General features: G+C 39.6%; 1 pseudogene; it reads right to left on the bottom strand.

Annotated features, from left to right (window-relative positions):
* Window positions 1-241: 241 nt before the first annotated feature.
* LOC131904791 (large ribosomal subunit protein eL13-like) overlaps window positions 242-24,494 on the bottom strand; it is a 59,306-nt pseudogene continuing 35,053 nt past the window's right edge.

Here is a 24,494-nt window from a genome sequence, read left to right on the forward strand (position 1 = left end):
ATCAGTGTGGCCTTTGCAGACTGCTACAAACCACAGCAAATAGTATTACTTCAACAGGGAAGCATATGCTCCGTTCCCACGAAATAGCTGCAATGCAGACTGGAGCTAACATGGTGGTAAGGCTCAGTCTCAAGCTTCTACGACTCACAAATTCCATAGATATGTTGTAAAGATTGTCCCCCTCTTACCAACACTGTATTAGCCATATTTGGAGATATTCAGAAAGTTCATTGCCAATGGCTTATGTCAGAAGTTGTAACATGTTAATCTTACGGTTATTTATCTTCACTCCAAACAGTGATTCTTTGATTAACCCTTTCTTGGAGTCAATGGATGATTCCTTACTCATTTCTTCCTGACTATCATCGTCCACAAAAATCTAGTGACAATGATCTTAAAAAGAAAGCAGTAAAGATTACATGTTGTTTGTAGCCATGCTTTTGCTATCAGACAAAATGGGCCTCAGCTGCTGAAAGGCAGAAGCTGGTGATGTGGTTGCTTTTTCACTTCACCTAAGTTCTATTAGCTTAGTCTTCAAGTCAGGTTCTGAGGTTAGACCACCAGCTTCCCCAGCTTTTGTCTCTTTGCACATATCATCTTTCAGATCTTCATGTGCCAAGGTCTAACTTCAAAGTGGGGGAGGAAATCATGGAGATTTTGAAGTGTGGAGGAAGGAAAACAAAAGGTCCATTCAATGTGAAAGAAAATGAAGAATGCCCCTTTTATTGTGACTAAGTCACTGTATTGAGTGGGAAGAAGTGAATTCTACTCTTAGTTTGGATTTCAATTGCTGTGCTAAATCACCATTGTCAAAAGCAGTTCAGAATTTAAAGGGTTTAATTTGCTTAAACTTCCATATCACTGCCCATCATGGAAGAAGTCAGGGTTGGAACTCAAACAGGACAGGAACGTGGAGGCAGGAGGTGATGCAGAGGACATGGTTCGTGTGTTGCTTAACTTACTCCTTATGTCTTTCCCAGACTACTTGCTTTTAGCACTTAGGACCAGCAGCCCAGGGGTAGCACCACCCACAATGAACTGGGCCCTTCCACATCAATCATCAATCAAGAAAATGCACAGGCTTGGCTAGAGTCCAATCCAGGGAAAACACTTTCTCAGTTGAGGTTCCCTTCTCTCAGATAACTCCAGCTTGTTCAAGTTGACATAAATTAGCCAGTACACAGTGAGAATGAATGGTAAGAAGACTCAATAGCAAGACTGTAGCCCACTTCCTCCTTCATTCCTCTGGTGCATTTCAGAAGAATATGCTGCCTTGGCAATTAGTTTCATTAAAAGCTGGCACCTCCTGAATTGTGGGTCTGTGATCAGGCCCTGTCTGTTTAGCTGCCTGTTTTACTGGAAGTTGTTTGAAGTGAGGAGAGCTTGGTTTTAAATTAAGATGTCCTTGAGTAGTATGAGAAAATATTTAATTAATGTATGACCTTTTGTTAATAAGGAAAAATATGACCTATAGTGCATTGGATAAAGCTACCTGGAACGCAGTAAAAGCTGAACATTCTTGCTTAGAAATTGTTTATTATTGTCCTGCTAAAGTTGGGAGAAAATAATCACCATGGGGCGAGACCTAAGACATCCAGTGGGAGGCAGTGCGAAATAAAATCTATAATGCACTCTTTGTGGAAGGCATATTTTTTCTTAAGCATAAGCAAACTGAAGCTTAAGATTAGTCCTATATTTTGTGGTTTTCTGGCAGGGGCCATAGATGAGCTTTGTATTAAATTCTTCTTTACCAGTTCCCACTATACTGCTTAAAAGGAGAGGTTCATTTTAGTATCTGTGGTAAAAGTACATGTATAGCAAATTTTATGTTATGCAATTTGAAGATTTGAGGACATATGCTCCAAAGTAGCTTCTTAACCCAGTGCAAAATTATTTCATTGGAGATTTATTTCTTTGAAATTAATGATGATTACTTAAAATACCTGGAAGGACAAAACACCTGTTAAGGCCTAGATTTTTTTCCCAATAAATTTGTTTATAATTTTTCCTCCTTTATGGAAAATTTATTGCAATACTCCAACAGCGCATTACTTTTTTTTTTTCAGCATCTTGCTCTGCAGCTTCCTTCGCCACTCTGCAGCTTCCTTCGCCAGTTTTGCTCATATGCCAAAGAGCCTTGAAGGTCTTCTTGTCTGTGATGACTCTGGCTTTCTCCTTTGCTGTAAACATTCTGGATGGGCATCACAGTCCTATTAGCTGGGTTCCCAATTTAAGCTCTTCAGTAGAACTACCACTCTTCTTTGGAGCAGAAGGCTTCCTGGGGGAAAGCATGAACTTGGAGAGAGGTACTCCTTTGGGCACTGTGCATTGGCCTGTAGTGATTCAGTGGGTTTATTGCGCTTCCTTGGGTCCACAGAGTGTGAGCCACTTTCTTATTTATTTATTTATATTTTATAATTTAATTTAATTTTATATATCAGCCACGGATTCCCTTGTCTTCCCTCCGCCCGTGGCCCCCCCTCCCCCCAACACACCCCCCATTCCTATCTCCTCCAGGGCAAGGACTCCCCTGGGGATTCAGCTCAGCCTGGTAGATTCAGTTGAGGCAGGTCCAGTCCCCTCCTCCCTTCACCCAGGCTGAGCAAAGAGTCCCTGCATAGGCCCCAGGCTCCAAACAGCCAGCTCATGCACTAAGGACAGGTCCTGGTCCCACTGCCTAGGGGCCTCCCAAACAGTTCAAGCTAATAGATTGTCTCACTTATACAGAGGGCCTGATCCAGTTGGGGTGAGCCACTTTCTTATGGATACAAGCTACCCTGAGTTCTTACAGGCTGAAGCCCTTACTAGATTGGACCTCTGTGGTATCTCACTGTTGGGCACCTCACTAAGGGCTGATGAGACTGGATGTGGGACGAGGGGCCATGTAGCACCTCCTCCTGCCGGGCCTAGTGTCTGTGGGTCTTGTCTGCCAGCTGGTTGGACCATGTGTCCACTTGCTGCTGCAAATTCTTAGGAAAGTGGAGCTTCAGGATCACACCATTTGATCTGGGCACATTGGCTTCCTCCTATGCAGGAGAATGGCCGAGTGGAAAGGGCGTTTATAATGTTTTTAATTGAAGTAGAATTACAACTCTTTCTGGCCCCCATTTTCTCCTTCCAGCCCCTCTCATACTCATTCTTCTCAAGTGGTAGCTTCTTTTTCTTTATTGCTGTCACACACATGCACTCACACACACACATACACATCTTATATGTAGGGTGTGAGTGTGTGTGTGTGTGTGTGTGTGTGTACAAATATATAATTAGGCCAGCTGAGTCTGTTTTTCTTGTGTACACAGTTTCAGGGCTGACTACGCTGTATTGCACAGCCAATAAGTGGGCTCATCTCTCAAAGGGGCTAATTCTCTTTCTCCCCATAGTCATTTGTTGGCTTCATTTCTTTGTCTAGGGATGGGAGCCTGTGAACTTTTCCCCTTCCATACTAATATGTTCATTGATCTTGATGTGTCATGGTTTTTAAAAAAAGGCATGAAGTTGATAGGGGACATATAAAGTCTATGGGAGGAATTAGAAGAGGGAAATGGAGATGGATACGATCAAACTCCATTGCATACAAATATGAATTTCTGAAGAATAAAGAAAAGATGTAAATTCAAAAGGGAAAAGTGTATGTGTGTGTGTGTATGTGTGTGTGTGTGTGTGTGTGTGTGTGTGTGTGTGTGTTTGTGTTAGATAGGAAAGAGGAACTTGTTAAAAAGAAACTAGATTGAGGACCAAAAGGTAACAAGGACGAAGTAGAAATTTAAAAAAAAAAAATAGAGAATCTGAAGAGAACTCACAAATGGAGGACAAGTCTATGACTAGCCATTCCACAGGCAAACACACACACAGACACACACACAGACACACACACACACACACACACACACACATGTGTATTTAGACACACTTCATCTTCATGCCCCTTTTTTAAAACAATGATACTTCAAGATCTTGGACAACTGATTTCTATGTGTAACCCCCAAAGTGTCTAATAAATATTTAGCATTCAAGTGTCGGTAGATGGCACTCTTGTCTCGTATCAGAACTCTTCTAGGAGGAAATGGAACTTGCTTGGAAAATCTATAGGTGGAGGATGAGTTTGTCTGGCTGTAGCCACAGAATTAACTCACTATCCCTTTAATGCCAAAGGGATTTCCTTAGCCTAACTCCCCCAACCACTGCTCATCTTTCAGAGATTCCCTCACAACTTGTATATATCTAGCATTTGTGTGCCATTGTGGTTTGACCCTACTCTGTACTGGTCCAAACTGCCTCAACGTAGAAATCACAATTATTGCAAATTATTATTATCACAACAAATGATAGTGTTCTGTACTGCCATATTAGTTTTTCAAGGAGTTAAAATAGCCAAGACAAAAGTACCTTGGCCACAGTTTCCTATTTCCAGAGAAAAAAATTGAAAACCAAAGTTCCTGGGAATCCATACTCTTAATCTACTGAGGATTCACTGGAGCTTTTCCCTACTAGTGTTTATGTTTTCAGCAGTAAACAAACCAGCCATGCAGCCATCTATCATCCATCCATCCATCCATCCATCCATCCATCCATCCAGCCAGCCAGCCAGCCAGCTAGCCAGCCAGCCAGCAAACAAGCAAACAGCCTGAGAAAGAGGGAGGAGGTCCTAACGTTCTTTCAGGTGCATTTGTAGTGTAAACAAAAAACAAGAAAGCTATAAATGTCCTGACAAGGATTAAGGTACCTTGACAACATGTGGGATGAAGGCCTCTTTATTGTCAAGGTGGTTACAGCATTGAACTTGAGGAGAATTTTTACTCTCTGCCTAGACCAGACTGCCCTTATAGGTGAGAACAGACTTGTAATTTTATAGTGAGAAACACCATCACGACAAATCCAAATCAAAAACGAAAATGCTTAATAAAAAATGAAACCCAAACCAAATAGCCTGTAGTTCAGTGTGAGGTGATGGCTATGATGGTGCCTTCCACCCCAACCCTGTCCTTCTGGGCACAGAACGTCAGAAGAGCACCCAGAGATGTCTTCAAGTTCTAAATTAATGGTAGCCCAGACCAAAATCTAGAAAGGGTTTGAATGCTGAATTAAAGTTCAAATAGGAAAAAAGAAGCCCTAATATTCTACTCTTTGGATTTGTTTCTGTTCATGTAACTAACATTTTCCCAGACTGAAAATGTCAGAATCTCCTGTATCCTTCATTGTCCATCCATCAGTTATCTCTTCATCCGAACAAGCTTCCTTAAGCTATTCTCTCTCTCTCTCTCTCTCTCTCTCTCTCTCTCTCTCTCTCTCTCTCTCTCTCTCTCTCTCTCTCTCTCTCTCTCTCTCTCTCTCTCTCTCTCTCTCTCTCTCTCTCTCTCTCACACACACACACACACACACACACACACACACACTCTCCCTGTCTCTCCGTCTCACTCTCTCTCACTCTCTCCCCCTTTCACTCTCTCTCTCTCCCTCTCTCTCTTACACACACACACACACACACACACACACACACACACACACCTGTACATCATCTTCTTGTTTTTATTAATGGCACTCTCATTCTGGCCTGATTCACAATATCCTGCCTATTTCAGTCTTCTCTTCCAGTTCCTGCCACATGCAGATTCCTTTTCAAGCAAAGTTTTCTCCTCCCAAAGTGTGCAAGGCTCTAAAATGTCTACAGATTTGAATGTAGATAAAAGGAACACAAAGGCTGTGAGGTTGACTCATATTTGGTACTTTAGATTCCTCCTCTTTAAAGATGGTGTTCTGCCTGTGGCTTGCCTGTACCTCTAAGAGCCACTTCTCTATACACATGAAAGGTTTTTTTTTGCCTTAAGTACCCATGTCTGCTTGCCTGAGTACATTCTCTAGTTGCAGAAACATGTGTGCTTAAAGTGTCTTGGTGTTAGTGCTCAGGAAAAAGTAACCCATGACCAAAGATGTTGTTAGATTTTCTTTTACTCTAGTCCCATGTTGGGTGACAAAATGTTTTGCTCTTTGACTCTTTACTCTTTGGCTCTTTTTGGGGGGCCCTCCACACAGCTCCCAAATAAATCACACACAGAGGTTTATTCTTAATTATAAATGCTTGGCCTTAGCTTGGCTAGTTTCTTGCCAGATTTTCTTAACTTTAAATTACTCCATATACCTTTTGCCTCTGGGCTTTTATCTTTCTCTATTCCTGCATATCTTTTCTTTCCTTCTTACTCCATGTCTGACTGTGTATCTGGGTGGCTAGGTGGCTGGCCCCTGAAGTCCTCCTTTTTCTTCTATCATTCTTTGCTCTTTTATTTTCCTCTTAGATTTCTCCTTATTCTATCTGTCCATCAGCCCCACCTATCCTTTCTCCTGCCTCACTGTTGGACATTCCACTCTTTGTTATACCATCAGGTGTTTCAGACAGGCAAAGAAACACAGCTTCACAGAGTTAAACAAATGTAACTTAAACAAAAGTAACACACCTTAAAATAGTATGCTACAACACAAAGACAGATGGGAGCTGATAGATAATGACCCCATTTTCCTTGTGACAGCAAGTCTGAATTGTATTTTCAGTCTCTCAGTAGGTGTGTGGTGGGAATGTGTCTTATTTGCCCAAAGTAACAACCCACTTATTAATTCACTCCTTATTAGCTTTTCCCCCCTTCTCCAGATGAATTTATAACTCACTCTCTCAAGTTTCTTGAACTCCTTCTCATATTAGCTACACACATCTAAGTTTTTAGAGGTCTGGTTTTCATGAATACTTACTTTTCACAATGTAATTCTATCTCAGCTCAGTAACTGTATATTATCCTCTGAACAAATCCTGTGCTTTTCAATTTATTTCTTTTGACCAGAACACTTTCCTTCTGTGAACTAAAACTCCATTCACATTGGGAAATTTCATGATTCTTACTTCTTCTTTCAAGATGTAATCTTCCCTTGTTTGGTAATCCTTATGTATTTGTTTTATTTCTGCTAGTAGACTGGGCTCATTAGGAGAATGTTATCTATCTTTGCATATATTTTAATATCATGTACAAGCAAATGTTCAACAAATGAATGCTGACTTACAGGTAAGTGAGTTATCATGGACAGGAATATTTCATAAACCATATGTCCAGATACTCATTTTCTGTCGTACTGGAAGATGAATGTTTTAAATTCTCAGGAATCAATATACAGTCATTATTCAATAGGTTTAAGGATTCTGATCATTCACTCAGTGAATATACTCTGAAATTCTAGAAGTACAGCAGTTTGTTTTAATTTTGCTATTATTCTACTATTATCTTGAGTCTTAGAACCAAGTAGTTGTAGCACTACCTAAATATTTGCCATTCCTTCTATATGGCTAGATAAAAAAAACGTATTCTTAGAAGAACTGAGCAGGTGGAGATGGACAGTCTTGTCCACCCAGAGCCATTTGCCCTAGGCAGGGAGAAGATCCTTGAGCACCAGATGGTTGGGTGATATTATAGCGAGAGAGTATATGGTGGGGTGCAGAAGAGAAAGACAGAATGGTTCATATCTTCTGGAGAGTGGTGGGGGCAGTGAGCAACAGGGTGATGTGGGAGGCCTGCTTACCACCCAGGGCCATGGCGACATCCAGTCCTGGGCTGCTACCAAGTGCCATGTCTGTGTCTATGGATGTGCTGCAGCCACGTCTGTGTTGATGTCCATGGACTCCTGTTACCACTGAAGAGAGAGGATGCGCAGGGTCTAGGCTGCCAAATGAGGCCACATTGATGCCCAATGGCCATGCCACAGCACAGGCTATCCCAATCTGAGTGGTTTGAGTTACCCCTGGGGCCATGAAGATATCCAGGCTTCAGCTATAACCAAGGGCCATGTCTGGGTCTGTGGCCCTACTGCAGCAAAGGCAAAAGGGCAGTTACTGTGCCTGTTACCATGGAAGTTTGTATAGAAGCCAGAGGTATGGGCTCCTCCCTGGCCCTATGTTGGTATCTGAGGGCCACCCTGAAGCCTGGTTCATGGTCTTACTGCAGCCTGCATTTGTGTTGATGTCCATGGCCTGAATCACCACCAAAGGACACACAGATGCACCTGTAGCCATGTTGGAGACTGAGGGATGTGTTGTAACAGGAGCCATGTCCATCTGTCAGCCTGCACTGCCTCCTGTGGCGATAGTATCAACCCGGCCTGAGCTACCCTTAAGGGCCATATCTGGGTCTATGGCTCTACCACAGCCAGGGTCTGTGTTGAGGTCCATGGCTCCTGTTATCACCAAAGGCCATGAGACTGCCCAGTGTCTGGGGGCCACCATCTGGGGCCATATTGAAGTCAGGGAACCATGCTGCTGCTGAGCCCATGATGATCTGAAAGGCCTAAACTGCTACCCAGGGCCAAGGTGACATCTGGGCTCAAGCTGCTGCTGATAGCTATGTCTGGGTCCATGGCCCTGCTGCAGCTGGGGCCTGTGTTGATGTCTGTTGTCCTGTGTTACCACAGGGGTCCATTGGAACCATGTGTTGAAGTACAAGGGTTGTGCAGAACAGGCCCAGCCCTTCACTGCCCTGGAGAGATAACAGACCCCGATGACCCTGGCACAGGAAAGCTGTCCCATCCGTTAGTAGAAGAGCTGGCTCCTAGCCCAATATTTGGGAAAGCTTGTCCCACCCCTTACCATGCATGTGGAAGAGCTGGCTCTGCCACTCATCTGAAGGGAGTGGTCCTAGCAGCTGGGTCAGAACAAACAGCTACAACCCAGACACACATCCAGGGCTTTAAGTGGGCACTCCCCAATATCTATGACCTGCTGGGGATCATGAAGGGACTAGTCCTTTAGTACCATAGCCATACGATCTTTATGGCTCAGAGAAAATGCAGGATATCATAGAGGAGTTTTCAGTGATGGTGTACCAGAAGCCAGAGGTTTTGAATCTGACCAACAACACATTAAACAATGAACATTTGCAAGTAAAGCTATGTGGACAAAAGAGTATATTACATGATACACACAACTCCTAATGCCACCAAGACTAATGAGGTGATAGAGAGGTAGGAAAGATGGTGGAGTGAAATGTCTTTCTTGTTTGTTTGTTTTTAATTAACGTTCTTATTTGCATTTAAAATTTATCTTATTTTCATTATTTTATTGTTATTTATTTTTATTATATCTTTTTCTTTCAGGGGGCACTACAAGAATGAAGGATGGATACTGAGGGATTGGAAAATGAGTGAGATTAGCATGCATGATGTGAAATTCCCAAAAAATCAATAAAAATTATGTTAATTTTAAAAAAGTAAAGAAAAAATGTATTTTTAGTAAACTCAGAATCTATTCTAGACTCATCTTTTCACTACAATTTCTTTTCACTGCTCCACATATACCAGCGTGATCCCTGGGTTACTGTGGGAAAAGTCCTAAGTAAGAGTAAAATTAAAAAAAAAAAAAAAAGCTGTTGAAGTGTACCATCTACAAATTCCCCAAGGGACCAGCCATCACACATCATCCTTTCTTGACTTTAGGTCATTGAAATGGCCTAAGGCCAGCTTGCCTGAACTCCTGGGACACAACATCATGATCCCTCCTTCGATAAAGAGATACTCATAGCTGGTTCTCTGTGGTTAGCCTGGGTTGCTTTCATCACAGGTGGTCGATAGGAGTTCATGCTTTAAGATAAATAGTCTGAAAATAGCACCTAACTGCTGACAGGTGTTGAGATATCTTAAGTACATGGTCCTTACTGAGATCGAACCATTGACAACCTGCCTCCAGTATGATGTCTTCTGACAATTGTGTGTGTGTGTGTGTGTGTGTGTGTGTGTGTGTGTGTGTGTGTATCCCTAAAGATGCCAGAGACAAGGGGATTTAAACTTTTAGTTTCCTCAAAAGAAGATATTATCTGTAGTGGTTTTTTTTAAATCTTTGTCACTAGAGAGCAAAGCTAGATCAAAGAATTTTATTTTTTTTCTGGATATTGTCTTTTTTTTAATCTTTATTTTTGCTTGCATCTATATGCTTCTTAGGAATTGAAGGTTTGATTGCCAGCAGGATTAGCAACATTTCTTTCTCCCACCTCAAATAAAGATAAGATAAACGAAGGCACTCTTTTTTTTTTCAGAATTATGGTTCTGTCCTCTTATTGCCAAGTCTTTAAGATTGAATCTATGGTGTTCAGCTACTGATTTATAGTCCATACAATCTATGACTTGAGCAAATATTATTTGTGGAACGCAATCAAGAAGCTTCATTTCACTGGGCAGAGGTGGCACTTGCTTTTAATCCCAGCACTCCAGAGGTAGAGGCAAATGGATCTCTGAGTTTGAGGCCAGCCTGGTCTGTAGAGTTAGTTCCATGGCAGCTAAGGCTACACAAAGAATCCCTGTCTTGAAAAAAAAAAAAAAAAAAAAAAAGAAACTCCATTTATTATCTCCCCAGATGCTTTTACCTCAATTCTGCTGATTTTTTTCTCCCTAGTGCATCTGCTGGTGTGGGGCCATGCCAATTCTCTCACTCTCACGCCTCAGGGCCAGCTCTCCCATCTGCCACAGGTGGTGAGGGACAAGGGAGGAGGGAGATATTCTCTCTCTAATCCACTCCACAGTATGGCAGAATAGGAATGGAGTCAGACCTCCCATGCATGTTTGTGGGGGCAAATCACCTGGGCCCTGGTCAACAGGGTCAGCTCTCTATGGTGCTGCCCAGGCAAGGTGCAGGACCTGCTCTTCTGAGTGCTGCAGCTGGTGAGGAGCAGGACTAGTTCTTCCACTGTCATGATCCCAAGACCAGTTTTTCATGTCTGCAGTAGGTGGCTAGGTACACGGAGTGAGGGGCAAGGTGGTATCTCTCCCTCATCCATGTCCTGGCAAGAAGATGGGAATTTTGGCAGAGATGAAAACAGTAAAAAGAACCAAGAAGAAATGATAGAAAAGTACAATAATATACACAGAAACTTCATTTAAGGACTAAATATCCACACACAGGATAGGAAAGAAACAGTGTATTGAGACAGGTCAAGAAAAACTATCCAACTAAAAATTCAAAAATTCAAAGAAATTTAAAAAACAACAACAAATGACCATCTGAGATCTATTGGACAATATCAAACCATTTAACATAAAGAATAGTTGTGTACACACATGAAAGATAGTATGGTTTCTACAAAGAATATAGGCAGAACCTCATTGCATTATTCTGTAGCTCCTTACCACATCCTGGATAGGCAATATATGAATGTGAAATGGTAAAAGGAAAAGAGAAAATAGTATGGTGGGTATTATCTCCTGGTATCATGTGTGTGTGTTTGTGTGTGTGTGTGTGTGTGTGTGTGTGTGTGTGTGTGTTAGTTTGGAAGTAATTGGCCCCATAATCTCATAGAGAGTGGCACTATTAGGAGGTGTGGCCTTGTTGAAGTAAGAGTGCTTTGTTGGAGGAAGTATGTCACTGTGGGGGCAGGCTTTGAGGTCTACTATGCTCAAGATACTACTCAATGTCACAGTCCACTTCCTGTTGCCTTCTGTTTAAGATGTGGCCAGCATCATGTCTGTCTGAATTTTGCCATGCTCCCCATCATGATGATCATGGACTGAATCTCATGTCCTACACAAAGGCCACAACAGTATGTATGGAGATATAAGGCATTTACTCATGATAGGTCCTGTGGATGTGAGAGCAGCACTGGCCCCACTCCTTGCTGCCTGCTGCATTGAGTGAGCCAGTTGGAAGAGTGCTTGGAGAGCTCACCCAAGTGGCAATGATGAGGGAAAGCTGGTGGGCTAACCAACCCAGATACCACCAGGCCCAGAACCAGGGCTCTGAGTTAAACCACCACAAACATCCACCTCATCTATGAACTGCTAAAGTATATGAAGAGGCCAGACCTGCAGATCCAAAGCTACAGGGTCTCCATGACACAGGACAACAACAGGATAGCCAAAAGGAGTCAGTCAGGGCCCAGTATCCATAGAGTAGTAGAACCCACATGGTCAGCTCTAGTGTGCTCCCCAGGTGAGGTGCAGGGCCTGCTCTCCCTTGTGCTAGAGTCAGTGAGGGAGAGGACCAGCTCTCCCACCTGCCATAGGTATTGAGCTGAGAGTAGGGAAGGGCATCTTTCCCTCACCCGTGCCACCACATGGCAGATGAGGGGCAGAGTAGGGTCAGCTCTTCTGTGCTGCACAGGTGAAGTACAGGTGAGCTGCCCTGAAGGGCATGAGCACACTGGCATGTGTCCTGTATGTTCTCATTTTGAATGGACAGGACTATTTAAAAATAAGCTTTGTATAAATCCTCCTTTGACACACTACTTTCTCATGTCATCAGGTATATTATGAGGACAGAAAAATATCTTCCTGATACTGGTTTTCCAGTGTGAACAGTCCTGAAAGTTCATGGCTCTTTCCTGTGTTTGACTCACATTTCATCCTGAATTTGGGAGGTAAGGGTAACATATGGATTATGTCATTTAAGGTATGAGGATTGGGGTGTATTTTTTTTTAAATTCTGATTCTGAATTGCGTTCTGTTGCATCCCGAGGCTTTGAACCAGACCATTGATTCATTTCAATGAAGACTTATAAGCATAAATACATGGACTAAAGGGTACACTGTGCATCTCCCTGGGTCACACTACAGCTTCCATGCTGAGATTTTTGTTTGTTTTTGTTTTATTTTGTTGTTTTACTTTGAACTATTTTTGTTTTGTTTTGGGGGGGAGTTCACAAGAACAGAGGACAGAAGTGAATGGGCAGGAAGTTGAGTTGGATTGGGATGCATGATGTGAAATCAACAAAGAGTTAATAAAAAGCTAAAAAAGTTCCCATTTTCTAGTATGTTTTTCCCACAAGACTATTTTCCTTTTAATTTAATTTTTAAATTGAAAATAGATTTTTCTGATTATGCTTTCCCCCTCTAGCTCCGCTCAGATGCTCCCCATTTCCCTGCTCACCAAAATCCACACCCTAAATAGGCAAAAGTTGGAGACTGCTCAATTCATAACGTTATCACCATATCCTACACAAAGGCCACAGCAGTACCTATGGAGACATGAGTGGCTTATTTATGATAGCAAAGTGGTGAAAACAGAGAAATAGAGAAGACACTACCTGATCGTGAGCACACTGGCACCTTGCCCTGTCTATCTTACATGTTCTCATTTTGAATGGACAGGATCTATACTTTTAAAATGGTTTTTAATGAAGTGGATTCTTTGATAAATCTTCCCAGAAACTGAGGTGTTTGTAGTACTATGATCTGCAGGAAGTGATGAAGGGGCCATTGTTTTGTTGTCAGGAGCTTGACAGGGCAGCTTGACAACCACTGTGTTGAACTGCCCCTACTCAGAACACCAGGAGGCTGTGAAGCTAATCATTTCAAGACCCACTTAATAAGAAAGTATGATATTCTGCTGACTATTCAAAAGTAAGCTTTGCATAAATCGACATACTACTTTCTCATGTCATCAGGTATATTGCAAGAACAGGAAAATATTTTCCTGATGCTGGCTTTCCAGTGTGAACAGTTCTGAAAGTTTACAGCTCTTACCTGTGTTTGACGCACATTTCATCCTGTATCTGGGAGGTGGAGGTAACATCTGGATTAAGCCATTTAAGATATGGGGATTATATTGTATTTTTTTTTTAAATTCTAATTCTGAGTTGCTTTCTGTTGCACCCAGGGTTTCATTCTTGCTCAAGTTTGTGTGTTTTCCTTTCTGTGAATTCCTGCATCTAAAAATGACATTGGTGGTTGTTCCTGTTCATGTTTCATTTTTATGCTTTAGCCCCTCTCAGTTTTTTTTCTTTTCTCCACTAGTATTACTATTTCTGAGTGCTCTAAATGATGATTTTTATGCAGTTGGTTTTAGTTAAGCTTTTAACGCTTGAGGTTGTACTTCCTTCTGTGGAAATGCTTATAATTTTAATTTTTCCCTAATGGATTTAAACAACTCTTATTTAACATAAATCATTAAAATGATATGTTCTTGTTAAAAAAAGAGGAAATAGAATTTTTCCATTCTGATTGTTCTGATTGCAAGTTCACCTCTCTTAATTCCTCAGATATTCTCCCCACTTCCCTACCCAAACAATTCCACACTTCTTCTTTCTCTCTTTCATTAGATACAAACAGGCATCTAAAATGATAATAATAATATAATATAAAGAATAATGATAACATAAGGTAAAATAAAAACAAGCAAACTAGACCAAATGAGAACAAAACAAACAGGAGAAAAAGAAACAAGAAAAAAGTTGAAAGAACACACATAAACACAGAGACTCACATGTATGCACACACAAAAGTCTCCTAAAAACAAGAAACCAGAAACCTTAGTAAATAAGCAAAACACATGCAAGGTTAAAGCAAAAATCTCAGACAAAACATTGTGAGACAACAATCTTTTCCAAATATCACTGTATTGCTTTTGTGTTTGCCATCTGCTTGTGGGCATGGAGTCTGCCCTTAAGTGTGATTTGTATACCCAGTGAGACTCCATTCAAGAAAAGTAATTTTTCCTTTGTGAGCAGCTATAATTGTAGATCGTTTCTTGGTTAAGATAGGGGCTTATGTTCACTTCTCCTCTCAGCGTTGAGACCCAATTTGGCCCAGACCTGTGCATGCACCTGCACAGGCTGCCATAGTCTCTGTGAGTTCATGTGTGTTGATCCTGCTGTGTTTGAAAGGAATTCTTTCTTTGGTGTCCTCCATCACCCCTGACTCTGAACATTTTTCTGCCTCCATTCCACAGGGTTCCCTGAGCTCTAAGGTGGGGGGTTTAATGGAGACATCCCATTTAGGACTAATTGTTTCAAAGTTTCTCACTCTCTGTACACTGTCCACTTGTGGGCCTCTGCATTTGTTCCCATTTACTGCAGGAGAAAGCTTCTCTGACTATGGTTGAATAACACACTGTTATATGAATATAGCAGACTATCATTAGTAGTCATCTTATTGCTTCATTTACTAAGAAGAACAGTAGTATTTGGAGTTCCCCTAGGTCCATGGACTAGCTAGTTTTAGGTTCCTGGCCACCTGTGTAGGGCATGGGTTCCATCTCATGGAGTGTGCCTTAAATCCAAGCAGGTATTGGTTGGTTACTCCCAGAAGATCTCTGCCACTATTGTACATGCATTTTGCAGAAAGGTCACTATTAGAGATCAGAGTATTTGTAGTTAGGTTGGTGTTTACTTTTCTCCTATGGTAACATGCAGAAAACTGTCCAGTATGATGTACACTAGTCAGTAGAGATGGAGGCTCTAATTAGTCATCAGCTTAACTTCTCCATATTGAACAAATTGTGTAGATGTTTTGTTCAACAATAGGACCTTAACATCCACTTTTGGAAAGCAACCAATAGCCTTGGCAATATTCTGGGTTGTTTGGAAGTTTCTGTGTGACTCTTTTGTTGAAAAACTCAATTAGATATAACCTGATCCTGGAAATGGAGGCTTCATTTGGTGACAGGAAATGTCCAGTTGAAGCTATGTCTCCTCCAGTATTAGATGATTTCATTTAGATCAATTTCATTCACACACACACACACACACACACACACACACACACACACACACACATATTTCAAGAATCTTCTACAGTGTCAAATTTTCATATGACCCATCAAATAGACCTTAGCATTAGTTGTTCTTCCCACATTCCTTCCCTTGTACCCTTCTTCCCTCCTCCTCCTTGTTTGATCCTCCATGTCCAAGCCCATCAACACCTGTAGCTATCTATTTTATTTCCTCTTCCTAGAGAGATAACCCTCCTTCACCCCCAGTACCTTGCTCTATATCTAACCTTTGTGGTTATGTGGACTATAGTCTGCTGATTAAAGACTTAGGAACTTACATCCACATGTAAGTGAATTCATACCATATTTGTCTTTTTGGGTCTGGGTTGCCTCACTCAGGATAATTTTTTCAAGCTCTATCCATGTGGTTATTTGAAAGAGATTTGCCTCCATTGGCTCATAGGTGGTGGCACTATTAGGTGGTATGGGCTTGTTGAAGTAGGTATGGCTTTGTTGGAGGAAGTGTACAACTAAGGGGCAAGCTTTGATATCTCAAATGATCAAGCCAGGTCTAGTGTGACATTCAGTTCCTGCTGTCTGCCAATCCAAATCCTGATGTAGAGCTCTCAGCTCCTTCTCCAGCAGCATGTTTGCTTACATGCTCACATGCTTCCTGCCATGACAATAATGGACTAAACCTCTTAACTGTAAGCCAGCTCCAATGAAATGTTTTCCTTTATAAGAGTTACAATGGTCATGGTGTCTCTTCATAGCAATAGAAACCCCAAGACAATCCATCTACCTGAGAATTTAATTCTTTCAACAGATGAGTAATATTCCATTGTGTAAATTCACCACATTTTCTTTCTTTATTCATCTGTTGACAGGCACTTATGTTGTTTCCAATTTCTGGCTATAACGAATACAGCAGCAATGAAAATGTTCAGGCAAGTATCTCTGTAGTAGGATACAGAATCTTTTGGATATATGTCCCAGAATTATATAGATAGATCTTGAGGAAGGTCTAGCCCCAGTTCCCAGAGAATCCATTACCCTCATTTCCAAAGTGACTGTACAAGTTTGCACTCCCTTCAGCAAACTGACTTTTTTCCTTATTCTACATCCTCGGAGCATGAGTTGTCATTTATTTCATTGATTTTTGGCTATTTTGACTGGTATAAGACCAAATCTCAAAGCAGTTTTGATTTGCATTTCCTTGATGACTAAGGATGCTGAATGTTTCATTAGTTGCCTCTCAGCCATTTGTGGTTCCTCTTTTAGAATTGTCTATCTTGATCTGTACCCCATTTTTAAATTGGGTTCTTTGTTTTCTTGATGCCCAATTAAAAATATTATTAAGATCATAGACTTCTATCAGGTGTGCAGTTGGTAAATTTTTTCCCATTATGTAGCCTGCCATTTTTTTCTGAATGTTTGTGTCTTTTGCCATACAGAAGCTTTTCAGTTTCATAAGGTCCCATTTATTATTTATTATTCTTTGTGTCTGTGTATTACGTATAAAAAGTCTTTTCTTGTGGCAATATGTTCGTAACTATTTATTTCCTACTTTCTCATTTAGCAACTCAGTTCATCTGGCCTTATGTCCAGGTCTTGATCTAGTTGGAGTTGAGTTTTGAGAAGGGTAATACATATGGATCTATTTGTATTCTACTACATGTAGACATCCAGTTTGACCAGCAACATTAGTTGAATGTGCTGTCTTTTGTATTTTTTACAGTGTGTATTTCTAAATTATTTATCAATTCAATTGTCCATAGGTATGATCTGATGTCTGGGTATTCAATTTGATTCCAGTGGTCAACATAAGACTATTTTCTGCACATATTTCTTTTAAACCTCTTTTCTTTTAACTCCAAATCTGAGTCATTTTGGGAACCTGTTTCTATTATTTATTTCTTTTTTATTCTTACATTGCATATTGTCTTTCTATGTATTCTAAATTATGATTGCTTGATGGATGCTGTACAAAGGAATGGCAGAGTTAAAAGTGCCTACCGCTAGCCCATATTTAAGGAGACATTCCTTCTGTCAACCATTGTTAATGGAATCTACCATGAGATCTATTAGTTATCTAGAAGGAGAATCTACTATTAGCAGTTGTAGAGGGCTTGGTTTGTTGAGATTTTAATACATTATCCTGTTGATTTCACATGATCTGAGGACAGAATTACAAATGCCTCAGCAGGATATGACAATTAAACATGAGAATCCGATCATTTTTTTTCTCTCTCCTTAGAGCATTATCACCTGACCCCTGAAATGTGATTTATGTCTCAGATTGACTACCTGAATGCAAGATTGGGGACCACAGTTGAATTCTGTTTCATTTTCTTTCTTTTTCTTTTTTTCTAAATTTAGGAGAGTTCTTTGTTTTCCTGTTCTGTCTCTTGTTTTAGGGGAACGACTGCAGTGTTTTGTGTAAGGACTTGGATTGTCTGCTGGAAGATCTTTAATACTTATTTTAAGAACTTCCCACATGCTTCATACAGGAGTATGTGCTTCTTTTGCCCCACATGTCAACATGCTGAGTTCCATGTTGAGAAAATAGGTATAAAAGAGTTTATAGGTGAATATGAATTAACTGTTGCTGGCATTCTTTAGAGTTCTAAGTTGTCTTCATAGCTCATTTGTATCTATTCAAAGCTAAACAGGTAGTGAACATTTCTTTTCATTCTCATTTAAGAACGTTTCTTCTTTCTCCTATCCTGCTTCTTCACCAAGGATGTAAGTTATGAAATTTAGTTCACCTGGGTTTCCGTTTATTTCAGATCTCCAATAAGTTTGCTGTTGTTGTTAGTGAGAACTATACTCTTCACTTTCTGTTTGGCCATAATGTGTGAAGTTTGGGAAAACCTAGAGGTAAATTAGAAAGCATTGGCTTGTGGCACAATTTTGAGGCCATGAAAATTTGCATTGAGTATATCTCCTATCTTGGAAAGTCTGTCTGATTTAAACCCAAGGCTTCTGTTATCCTTCCTTGTTCCTTATCTAAGGACAGAAGTCATTTCCTGGAGGTGTGACTGCCTTGATTGTAAAAGCACTGACATATTTGTCATTATGGGTTTATATGTTTCTCAAAGAATGGTGGGTTCATTAATTTATGCAGTCAAAATGAGTGAAACAGCAAAAGCCTGGTAGTGAAGAAAATATTGCAGTAGGTTAATCTTTCCCATACAGTATTTTAGGTTAACATTTCTTATATGGTATTTTAGTGAACAATCCTATAGATTGCAGTTACAATGAAGAAACACCAGAAAAACAACAAAACAAAACCAACCTTACATACTTTAGATCTTCAGTCAATGTGTTTGCTCTTATTTTCTATCCTTCCTGCAGGTCATTCCTACATTCAAGTGCATTTAAATATACTTCCCTGGAGATCCTTTCTCATCCTAACTGTCCTATAAAGAATTCCTGGTGGCTAATTGACCACAAGGAGATACGATACAAAGCAGAGAGTCCTACTAGAGAAGAACTCTGTTCTATTAACACGTTTTAAAATCCAATTTTCAACATGCACAGTGTGGAACGTAAGGTATAATTATTGTATACTTGAATAAAATACAATCTAATTACAGTTTATAAAAAAAGAGGGGGTAAGAATTTTGAAGTTCACCTTTTATAAATCAATGTGTTTTTTTTTTTTTTCTCCCTGGTGTCTAGCTTCATAGTGCTAGAAAGTGCAGGCCACTGTGGGGGAGCGGAGAAGAAAAGTCATCTTATGCAGCAATCTGCAATACTGACCTGAGAGGCCCACGGTGTACTGATGAAAAAGTGGCATAATAATTTTGTAGCCACCAACTACTTTGGATTTGACTGGATCTGAGGCCTACTTTACAGAAGCAAATCCATGCCTGGTGTTGTAAACACAAACATATGGCTAGTGAGGTCCTAAGTCCAAGACGAAACTACCACGGTTATTTTTCTAAGTGGTCATGCTATCAATCTGCCTTCCACACATTTATATTTCTGCACATATATTTGTTCCACCTAGTTCAAAGAGGTTTCCTTTTGCATAAGGTAGAGGTTAATGTTAAATAATCATACTGGACAAAATACTGAGAATTAGTGACTGAATACTGCTGTAAATGGAATATCTATATCAACATCCTGCTCAAAGGCCCAAGAAACATCATGAAAGAGGTGTTGGAAAGAATTTAAGAACAAAAGGGTAAGGAAGAGTGCTATGAAGTGCTTGAAAAGCATTCTTGATAAGATATGGCTCTTATATTCATGAACTCACAACAGCTGTGGCTACTTACAGAAGTCATGAACAAGATCAAGTCCACCAAATCCCCACAAGGATGGGAGGGGAGCTCATGAGGTCTCATGAAGCTGAAGAGCTGTAGCCAGCTGATAGCTTTTTGGGAAGAGAGGATTCTTCTTTGGGGGTGTGACCACTAGTGGGTAGCCCATGCTTAGTAGTAGCCCATACCCATGCATAGATGGGAAGCATTGATAGTACTCCCTCTCTCTCTCTGTCTCTGTCTCTTTCTCTCTCTGTGTCTTTTAAAGAACAAAAATTGACATGAAATATGAAAGGTGTTATGTTGGATAGGATCTGTGGAGAGTTGAATGAGTGAAAGAAGGATGAATATTGCCATAATTTAGTTTTGATTTTCAGCTTGAAACTCCTGAGAAGAGGGAACCTCACCTGAGGTATTTATTTCCATCAGATTAGTCTGTGTCTATGTCTATAACGAATTGTTTCTTTGTTAATTGATATATGGACCACTAGGCGGTACCATACATTTGTAGGTAGGCCTGAGTTTTAATAAAAACATAGCTTTGCAGGCCAGGGGAAGCAAACAATCAGTGTTCCTTCATAGTTTCTGCTTCAGTTGTTGCTTTCCGGTTCCCGACTTGACATCTTGCCTTGGATTCTTTCAGTGATGGGCTGTAACCTATAAACCAAATAAAGTCTTTCCTCTCATATGTTGCTTCTGGTCAGTGTTTTGTTACAGCAACAGAGAAGCAAACCAGTACAGAAATGATCATCTCTCATTGTATACAGTAAAACTACAATTATATTTTATTTAAAATGTTTTGCCTTGTATAAAAAATTCTCATTAATCCATTATCTGAGTCCCCAAAGTTCACTCTAAATATATGTAAATAAATATAGCAACATTTTCCTTTGTTTGTTAACAATACCCAACTATGAAATACTTCTTGAGAGCCAATTACACTAAGATTTAAGAATAAATTTCCTGCAATCATGGGCAAACAATTTTTTGTTCTGTGTTTTATTTTTTGTTTTTGCCTCCTTGCTTTCTGATTTAATAAAACTAGACATTTTCTATACCCCTAACTTTCCTTTAGCAAGTGGTGTTTAGAAAGAAAATCATAAGTTGATATTCTTAAAAATACTGTTTCATTCATAATTTTGAGTAATACTAATTTCATAAGAATTGTAATGACAAAGACAGTCCAAATAGGAAAAACAAAAAAGCTTATGACACACAAAATGAACTATTTAAAAGAATTTGTTTTGAAATGCAAAGGGTTATAAGTCAAGTACATGGTCTACATACTGCTATTTATTACCTCGTGTTGGCTTAAATTCATCTCTTCTGACGATCCTGCGTAAATCATGGTAAGTTTCATAAAATATGAGAGCTAGTCCATTTTTAAAGTTGCCACTGATGGTGAACTTGGCACTCTTGGCAGCATATCAGTTGCTGTACACTTCCATAAGACCATCACTTCTACAGTCTTGTAGTAGTTGAATGAGAGAAGAAAAGGTATTCGTAGGAAACAGGTGCAGAAGGTTGATAGCTTGTCCAGCTGTCAGTACTCAGACTATCAGCTAAATACAAATTGAAAAGTTAAATTTCACTTTCACCAAATTTACTGGGTAAAAATCTCAATTTTTTTGTTTTATTTTAATACATTCATTGATTCTCAGAATATGCAGCTTTATAGTGGGCATATTTTTTATTCATGAACTTTTTTTTTACTGAAATTAGACTACACAGTACAGAATACCCAGAATAACATTAATCAAAATATACATGACAAATGGAATTCCAAATAGTGCCAAATACACATTAGTTTATAAAAAAGAGACATTTCTTTTACTTTTTTGATATATAATTACATTTCCTCCTTCTTGTTCCTCCTAAAAAACCCTCCCATACACCCCTCTTATATTTTTTCCAAATTCATAACCTCTTTTTATTATTTGTTGTTTCATCATATATATGTATATATAAATAAAATATGTATTATACTTTGGACTGACCATTTATTATTGAATAAGAGATTAGTGTGCTCTTTTCCAGGGAAGAATATTTCTCCAGTTTTCAGTATTCCTCGGTTGCCTATAGCCCTTTGTGTCAGCTTGAAGCCTTTTAGGCTACCCTCCTAACCCACCACAACTCCCTATCCAGGTTAACAAACATACTGTTGTATTTCTGCTCATTTTTATACAATCATGTTTGTGGGTGCAGCTTTTGACTTTCCTAAGAGACACAGTCTTTCAACATTCTCTGTTCCTCTGTATCTTACAAAGTTTCTGTCATAGGTATGGGTACATTATCATAAATGTACCAGTTGGGACTAGACAATTCTGCATTTCAACTGTTTGTGGTTTTCTGTAATGGTCTAAATCTGTTGCAAAGAGAAGTTTACTGGATGTGAAGTGGAGACTACAGTTATCAGACTAGACTCTGGGGACAGATGTCTGAAAAGATTTTTGAGAAGAAAAAAAAATAGTGTTCTCTGACACACTTCTTCCTTGCCAGTTTTTTCTTGACTATACCTTCTCAAGTACTTCCAAAACCCTTGTAATATGTCATTGCACTAGAACACAACTTGAAAAGCCCCCTAGGCCAGTTTCCTGAACACTTGCCTCTAGTAATGAAGATAATAACATCTCCATTTGGGTGCTTTCCATCCTTCTCACACTGACATTCTTTTTCTGAGTCACAGACCATAGGGTTAAGAAGAATCCCAATGATGGCTTAGGTCAGCTTCCTTTTTCTCTGGATGCTGCAGTTTAAGCTTAGAGAAGTTGATATTAATTCAGTGACAATGGCTGGAAAATACAACCATGGACACAAATTATTTAGATTCAGGTATTCCCATTTTCCTGGGCTGGAAAATGAAACCTAATGGCATTATTGGTGATTGTATTTGTCATAAAAATATATCAATCTGGATGCCTTAAAATGTAAATTTATTTTTCCTATGGTCCAAACAATTATAAGTCTGAGAGTAAGGCACCATCAGTTGCTTTACAAGGAAATATCTCTGGCAAGTGTATAGTAAGGTACTTGATTGATTTGTCTGCAGTGACTCCCTTTATGAGTGCATGTAGAATTATCTCCTGTGATCTTCCTTGTTTATAAGGATAATGATCTTGTGAATTACAGCCAAATTGTTATTACTTCATTTAAGCAAAATTACCTCTCAAAAAGTTTAGCTGCATATACTGTCAAATTAGGACTTCAACAAATGAATTCAGTCTTTAGTACTGACCAAAAGAGAGACCACCAGTTTTTCTATAGTGGAAATATAAATGCAATTAAACAAAAAGAAAGGTCTAGGTATCTCTGAAATACCAACCTCCAATCACTGAATACAACAATTCTTTCACATTTTTCATTCTAGTTAACCTTTGAACACTATGCCATGTGTACTATCATTTATTTTCATCTTATAATGGTCACTGATGTGTCCTGTCACTTTGGTAGCCTTCTACTTCTCTGCCTATACAATCACCTTCTTATGCTGTTAGTCTGGAATAGTTTACAGGCTGTAGATGCTACCCAAGGTTTTGTACCTGACTTCATTTTATCTTCCTCTGATCTCTCACTCTTCCTGACAAGTTCCCATTGATTCAATTCTCACTTCTGTCCAAACCCTTGTTCTTTAATTTATTTGACAATTTTGTATGAGTACACTGTATTTATATCATTCCTACTTCCTTCCCCGCTTCGTCTCCTATCCTGTCCCATAAACCCTTCATGAATTTATGACCTCTTCTTCTATAATTGTTGATACACACACAGGCATTCACACATGTATTTATACATGTGTGCTCCTGTGCGCACACACATACAAAACCTACTGAACCCACTTAGTACTGCAGTATGTACGTGTACTTATGGCTGACCATTTAGGATTGGGATACCATTTGTGAAGAAAGTTGGTTCTCCCTCTCTCAGCATCCCCTGAATTCTAATGACCTTTAACAATACCTAGAACACTGACACTGAATTTGTTACCTCTATCCTTCCATCCATCTCAAACTGCTGCTTTCTGAGTTTTAGTTACTCTCAACTGGGTCTTTATTTCTTACTTTAATCCAGCCACTCACAATCTCCCTGTCTCTTCATGTTTCTATTAGACCTTACTTTTTCCTAATACTTCCATCAAGTTTAGAGCTTTAATAGATTTAATGTGACATAATTTAGTAGGCATAGTAGCTGACAGCTTTCTACTCTAAAACATTTCAAAATGGTTTACAGATAAAACTTTAAAAGTAATTTTATTGTTGATGTCCCTTTATTGTTACAAAAGTTTTCGGTAGACTATGACAAACTGACAAATTACTTGTTTTTAAAACGGGTTTATTTCTTATTTTTAATTATATGTATATGTGTGTTTGTGGATATGTATATTTGAGTGCAGGTGCCTGTGGAGGCCAGAAGATGTTACTATATCCCCTGGATCCAGAGTTACAGGTGATTGAGAGCAACCTGATATCAGTGCTAGCAACTCAACTTAGATCTGCAAGAGCAGTTTGTATTCATTCTTTTTTTAACTGTAGTTACATCTGTTGGAATATACTTTGTTCATGTGTTCAAATATCATCTTTAACAAAATCTCATTTGATTTTTTACCAATGATGACTTGGGAGCCAGGTGCTGGGGTGAAAGCCTGCTAGCTCAGAGAGGCAGAGAAAGCACCCTGCTGATCATTCATCTCAGCCAACATCCTAGATGCCTCCTCCCTTCTCCTATGCCATTTCAAAAACCTCCTCAAACTCAGTGTTCCTCCCTTCTACTACCCATGCATCTCTCAA

Source organism: Peromyscus eremicus, chromosome 2, assembly GCF_949786415.1.
Source record: "Peromyscus eremicus chromosome 2, PerEre_H2_v1, whole genome shotgun sequence".
Taxonomy (NCBI): Eukaryota; Metazoa; Chordata; class Mammalia; order Rodentia; family Cricetidae; genus Peromyscus; species Peromyscus eremicus.